Here is a 7624-nt window from a genome sequence, read left to right as displayed (position 1 = left end):
GTCACACAATGGAGAGTGGGTCATGGGATTGCTGTTTTGATACAGAGGATATTCTAAATTGTTCCTGGGTTGCAACAACTATTACAGAGATCAGGTGAATACGTTAGTCTTTATCTTCTGGAGTACAGAATGGTTAAGGGGACTTGATAGAGGTCTTTAAAATGATGAGAGGGATAGACGAGTTGATGTGGACAAGCTTTTCCCCCCTTTGAGATTATGTTTGTAAATAGAAGATTCAAACAGAGACATGCCTTCAAATTAAAGGGACAGAAGTTAGGGGTAACATTAGGGGAACTTCTTTACTCAGAGAGTGGTAGCGGTGTTGGAATAGCTTCCAGCGTGAAGTTGGTGGAGGCCGTTCATTGGTATCATTTAAAATAAATTGATATGCAATGAGAATAAGGAATGGAGGTTATGTAGAGTGCAGCAGGTGGGACGAAGGGGACAAACATTTTTGTTCGCACGATTGTGGGCCGAAATGGCCTGTTTGGCCGTGCTGTATTGTTATAGGTGTGGTGGGTGACTGGGGTTATCATGCAAATCAACAATTAATGGGTTATTAATGTTCCGAGTTTTGTCCTCGCCAGGTTTATAGCCTGATGCTGTGGGAAGTAGCTATTCCTGAACCCGTTCGTTGCAGTCTTCAGGCGCCTGTACCTTCTACCTGAAGGTAGCAGGGAGATGAGTGTGTGGCCAGGATGGAGTGGGTCTTTGATGATACTGCCAGCCTTTTTGAGGCAGCGACTGTGATAATCCCCTCGATGGAAGGAAGGTCAGAGCCGATGATGGACTGTGCAGTGTTTACTACTTTTTGTAGTTCTTTTCACTCCAGGGAGCTCAAGGTTGCCGAACCAGTCCACGTGCGACCGTCAGCATGCCTCTCTACTGTGGCACCTTTAGAAGTTAGAGAGAGTCTTCCTTTCCCAAACCGCCTCTCCGTAATCTTCGTCACATTGTCCCTTCCCCAAATGCAACCCCTTTCGCTTCGCGGAATTACTCTATTTACCATTCCTCGCCACTTGCTTAATCTGATCAAGATTCTAATTTCTTGTAATGCTACAGTAAGTCAATGCCATTAGAATGTTACAGTGGCGCCAGTGGCTAATCAGTTGCTGCCTCGCCTTCCCCAGCTTGGATGGCGCATCCATGGTTTCTCGTAAGTTCGTTCCGTGCTACCCTGTATGGCTGTCGGTCCTTTTTCCTATTTTGTTTGTAATTTTAGTTGGGGTGTTCTCCGTGGATTGTCCCTTGTCGTGGTGGAGGCTGTGTGTGGTCCTGAGATCCTAAGAGCGATGCCGTCTGGAGCTATGCTCACTGTAGTGTCCACCCATTCTGGCGTAAGTTTGAGCTGGCGAGGTCTCCTGACAAAGTGCATCCAACCAAGACCAGGGCAACGGTGTACCATCTGTCGGTAAGCGTATCATGCGTTGGTCTGGACCTCAGTGGAACATTACAACATCTGGAGCCTTTTTTGTTGTTATCTCGCGGTGGCGGATGCAGCATCGTCATCATAAAAGGGTGTCTCCGGTCATCGTACTTCATGCCACTGGATCCTGACCCCGTCCGGTCAGCTGAACGTGTGGGTTGCGTACCAGTCCTGCTCCTCCCCACGTTTAAATAAAGTCACACCCATATGCTCCTCCATCAGATATCACCCTGGCACACCCCTGTGTCACTATGACTGAAGCATACTGTTGTTTAAACTAAAACAGTTTGTGTTAATGTTCTCCGGTTTGTTTTAATGTAAGGGTGGGGGTGGGGGGTGTCGGAAAAACTTTTTTTTCAATCTCTTACCTTGCTGGAGATGGCCGTCTTTGTTACCCCCCGGGTGCGTATGTTCTCCGCCCTCGTGTTCTGCTGCGGCCCTAACATTCGTTGAGCCTTCCTCAGTACTGACTTTTGGCGTGAACTTTACACTCTGTTTCGGAGCCGATTCCTTGCCTGGGATCGTGACGCCTCGGACGTGACCGTGGCCTACGCACTTTATCATCACGGAGCTCAAAGTCTCGGGTTGAGACCCGGTGACGTGGGGAAGCTTCAAAGCAGGCATGAACGTTTGACTAGCCCCGCGCGCTCGGAGCCTGAGACGTCACCCCGAGCTTGATCGCCGACGAGGCGGCTCGCCGCCAACTACGGGAAGCACTTGTCCTGTCAACGGCAGGTTAACGGCCCCCGACTGCTGGAGGACAAAGAAGGGAAAGATTGAACTTTTTTTTCGCCTTCCATCACAGTGATAATGTGGAGGAGTCACTGTGTATTTTGTGTGTCTTGTTTATATAACCATATAACAATTACAGCACGGAAACAGGCCATCTCGGCCCTACAAGTCCGTGCCGAACAACTTTTTTTCCCTTAGTCCCACCTGCCTGCACTCATACCATAACCCTCCATTCCCTTCTCATCCATATGCCTATCCAATTTATTTTTAAATGATACCAATGAACCTGCCTCCACCACTTCCACTGGGAGCTCATTCCACACCGCTACCACTCTCTGAGTAAAGAAGTTCCCCCTCATGTTACCCCTAAACTTCTGTCCCTTAATTCTGAAGTCATGTCCTCTCGTTTGAAACTTCCCTATTCTCAAAGGGAAAAGCTTGTCCACATCAACTCTGTCTATCCCTCTCATCATTTTAAAGACCTCTATCAAGTCCCCCCTTAACCTTCTGCGCTCCAGAGAATAAAGACCTAACTTATTCAACCTAATCTTTTTATTGATATGACTGTACGGCAAATCAATTTCCTTATATGTTGCCAAACGTACTTGTTTAATAAAGTATGATTATGCTAATGATTACAGTGCCAGAGACCCGGGTTCCATCCTGTTGAAGGTGCTGCCTGTACACAGTTTGTACGTCCTCCCCGTGACCCCGTGGGTTTTCTCCTGGTGCTCTGCTTTCCTCCAACAATCCAAAGCCGAGCAAATTTGCAGATTAATTGGCTTCAGTATAACCAACCACCCTTCCATTGACTACTTTTACATAGAAAGATAGAAATTAGGTCCAGGAGTAGGCCATTCGGCCCTTCGAGCCTGCCGACAGTACCATGACCCTGTACAACTGCAGTAGAACCTCCCTGCTCCTATACTCAAATCCTTTTGCAATGAAAGCTAACATACCATTCGCTTTCTTCACTGCCTGCTGCACCTGCATGCCTACTTTCAATGACTGGTGTACCGTGATACCCAGGTCTCGCTGCATCTCCCCTTTTCCTAGTCGGCCCCCATTCAATATGATCATGGCTGCTCATCCAACTCAGTATCCCGTACCTGCCTTCTCTCCATACCCTCTGATCCCCTTAGCCACAAGGGCCACATCTAACTCCCTCTTAAATATAACCAATGAACTGGCCTCGACTACCCTCTGCGGCAGAGAGTTCCAGAGATTCACCACTCTCTGTGTGAAAAAGGTTCTTCTCATCTCGGTTTTAAAGGATTTCCCCCTTATCCTTAAGCTGTGACCCCTTGTCCTGGACTTCCCCAACATCGGGAGCAATCTTCCTGCATCTAGCCTGTCCAACCCCTTAAGAATTTTGTACGTTTCTATAAGATCCCCTCTCAATCTCCTAAATTCTAGAGAGTATAAACCAAGTCTATCCCGTCTTTCTTCATAAGACAGTCCTGACATCCCAGGAATCAGTCTGGTGAACCGTCTCTGCACTCCCTCTATGGCAATAATGTCCTTCCTCAGATTTGGAGACCAAAACTGTACGCAATACTCCAGGTGTGGTCTCACCATGACCCTGTACAACTGCAGTAGAACCTCCCTGCTCCTATACTCAAATCCTTTTGCAATGAAAGCTAACATACCATTCGCTTTCTTCACTGCCTGCTGCACCTGCATGCCTACCTTCAATGACTGGTGTACCGTGACACCCAGGTCTCGCTGCATCTCCCCTTTTCCTAGTCGGCCACCATTTAGATAATAGTCTGCTTTCCTGTTTTTGCCAAGTTCCATTTACACCTCATGCTGCCTCGGCAAGGCCACCAGCATCGTCAAGGACCAGTCGCACCCGCTTCACCCCCTTCCATCGGGCAAAAGGAACAGAAGTGTGAAAACGAATACACACCTCCAGATTCAGGGACAGTTTCTTCCCAGCTGTTATCAGGCAACTGAACCATCCCACCACAACCAGAGAGCGGTCCTGAACTACTATCTACCTCATTACCATATAACCATATAACATATAACAATTACAGCACGGAAACAGGCCATCTCGACCCTTCTAGTCCGTGCCGAACACATAATCTCCCCTAGTCCCATATACCTGCGCTCAGACCATAACCCTCCATTCCCTTCCCATCCATATAACTATCCAATTTATTTTTAAATGATAAAATCGAACCTGTCTCCACCACCTTCACTGGAAGCTCATTCCACACAGCTACCACTCTCTGAGTAAAGAAGTTCCCCCTCATGTTACCCCTAAACTTCAGTCCCTTAATTCTCAAGTCATGTCCCCTTGTTTGAATCTTCCCTACTCTCAGTGGGAAAAGCTTATCCACGTCAACTCTGTCTATCCCTCTCATCATTTTAAAAACCTCTATCAAGTCCCCCCTTAACCTTCTGCGCTCCAAAGAATAAAGCCCTAACTTATTCAACCTTTCTCTGTAACTTAGTTGCTGAAACCCAGGCAACATTCTAGTAAATCTCCTCTGTACTCTCTCTATTTTGTTGACATCCTTCCGATAATTAGGCGACCAAAATTGTACACCATACTCCAGAATTGGCCTCACCAATGCCTTGTAGAATTTTAACATTACATCCCAACTTCTATACTCAATGCTCTACTCATTGATGATCCTAGGATTTTACTGGCTTTATCTTGCAGCAAACATTATTCACGTGACGTTTAAGAAGGAACTGCAGATGCTGGAAAATCGAAGGTACACAAAAATGCTGGAGAAACTCAGTGGGTGCTGCAGTATCGAAGGAGATAGGCTACATTATGGGCCAAAGCCCTTCTTCAAACTGATGAAGTCTACCTCCTTCGCTCCGGAGATGCTGCTGCACCCACTGAGATTCTCCAGCATTTTTGTGTACCTTCGATTTTCCAGCATCTGTAAACGGCTCGATTGTAATCATGTGTTGTCTTTCCGCTGACTGGTTAGCACGCAACAAAAGCTTTTCACTGTACCCCGTTACACGGGACAATAAACTGAACTCATGCTCGTCCATGTGCCTATCTTAAACACCACTATTGTATCTACCTCCACCACCACCCTTTTTTTTTTTTTTTTTTTTTTTAATCAAAAAATTTATTCAATTATTAAAAAATAATATTTACACTACAATAAAACAAGCCAGAACCCACCACCATAAATACAATACACACATATATCCATAATAAACTATTATACAATTATGATACAATCCTTATTGAGGATACATAGAAACATAGAAACATAGAAATTAGGTGCAGGAGTAGGCCATTCGGCCCTTCGAGCCTGCACCACCATTCAATATGATCATGGCTGATCATCCAACTCAGTATCCCGTACCTGCCTTCTCTCCATACCCCCCCGATCCCCTTAGCCACAAGGGCCACATCTAACTCCCTCTTAAATATAGCCAATGAAGTGGCCTCGACTACCCTCTGTGGCAGAGAGTTCCAGAGATTCACCACTCTCTGTGTGAAAAAAGTTCTTCTCATCTCGGTTTTAAAGGATTTCCCCCTTATCCTTAAGCTGTGACCCCTTGTCCTGGACTTCCCCAACATCGGGAACAATCTTCCTGCATCTAGCCTGTCCAACCCCTTAAGAATTTTGTAAGTTTCTATAAGATCCCCTCTCAATCTCCTAAATTCTAGAGAGTATAAACCAAGTCTATCCAGTCTTTCTTCATAAGACAGTCCTGACATCCCAGGAATCAGTCTGGTGAACCTTCTCTGCACGCCCTCTATGGCAATAATGTCCTTCCTCAGATTTGGAGACCAAAACTGTACGCAATACTCCAGGTGTGGTCTCACCAAGACCCTGTACAACTGCAGTAGAACCTCCCTGCTCCTATACTCAAATCCTTTTGCAATGAAAGCTAACATACCATTCGCTTTCTTTACTGCCTGCTGCACCTGCATGCCTACCTTCAATGACTGGTGTACCATGACAACCCAGGTCTCGCTGCATTCCCTTTCTCTCCCCCGTTTCCCAATCGGCCACTCTTGAAAACATCCAGTGAATTGGCCTCCACTGCTTTCTGTGGCAGAGAATTCAACAGATTCACAACTCTCTCTACTCAAATCCTTTTGCAATGAAAGCTAACATCCCATTCGCTTTCTTTACTGCATTCAACACCCTTCGGAGCCCAGCGGTCCCGGAACTCCCTCAGGGTGCCCACAGACAGGGCGCATTCCCTTTCTAATCCCACCCGGGCACGGACGTAACCCCGGAAAAGGGGCAGGCAGCTGGCTCTGGTAGAGCCCTCCAGCGTCTGGTGCCGTGACTCGCGATGGCCAGCTTGGCCAGGCCCAGGAGCAACCCAACCAGGACATCTTCAGCCCTACCCTCTCCCCTACGCACAGGGTGTCCAAAGACGAGGATGGTGGGTGAAAAATGCAGCCAGAAGGCAAGGAGCAGCCCCTTTAGATATTCAAACAGTGGCTGCAGCCTCACGCACTCCATGTACACGTGGTACACAGACTCTATCAGCCCGCAACAGTGGCAGGCGGCTGGCGAGTCTGTGAACCGCAGAGAGCGAGAGAAACAGGTTGCAGGGAACACCTCGATGCAATACCCTCCACCCCACACCACCACCTCTTGGCAGTGCGTTTCCCACCCTCTCTGTGGAAAGTAAAGCTTGCGATTTTGACGAGATGTCTTTCGACACGATTAGTAAATTTGCGTATATGCTAAAGCAGACGGTTTTCTCGACAGTGAAGACAGTTATTAAACTAATGACAACAGGACCAGTCAACAAAATAGAGAGAGTACAGAGGAGATTTACTAGAATGTTGCCTGGGTTTCAACAACTAAGTTACACAGATAGTTGAATAAGTTAGGTCTTTATTCTCTGGAGCGAAGAAGGTTAAGGGGGGACTTGATAGAGGTCTTTAAAATGATGAGAGGGATAGACAGATTTGACGTGGATAAGCTTTTCCCACTGAGAGTAGGGAAGATTCAAACAAGAGGACATGACTTCAGAATTAAGGGACAGAAGTTTAGGGGTAACATGAGGGGGAACGTCTTTACTCAGAGAGTGGTAGCGGTGTGGAATGAGCTTCCAGTGGAAGTGGTGGAGGCAGGTTAGTTGGTATCATTTAAAAATAAATTGGATAGGCATATGGATGAGAAGGGAATGGAGTAGCAATGTTACAAAATTTTGAGATTTAAAAAATCAAGTCTGTAATTTATCCCATCAGATAAAGCATAAAAAGAAGTTTAATTTGACACCTAATTCACTTTCATATCTCAAGTATTTAAAAAGTTATGGCCATTTTCATACTCGGAAATTAGCATCTTGTTCCCTATTGATTTTCTATGGACATAACAAAAAAAGCTGTGATCATGGACAGTCAAAAGGCCATAACTTTCTTAAAAATTAAGAGTACTGAATGAAATTTTCAGTTATCGTAGATTGAACCATTCTGAAACAAACATAAAATAATCTAACTTGGATGACCTGAAATTA

This window comes from Leucoraja erinacea, unplaced genomic scaffold (genome assembly GCF_028641065.1).
Source record: "Leucoraja erinacea ecotype New England unplaced genomic scaffold, Leri_hhj_1 Leri_1347S, whole genome shotgun sequence".
In the NCBI taxonomy this organism is placed as follows: domain Eukaryota; kingdom Metazoa; phylum Chordata; class Chondrichthyes; order Rajiformes; family Rajidae; genus Leucoraja; species Leucoraja erinaceus.
This window is presented reverse-complemented; position numbering follows the sequence as displayed.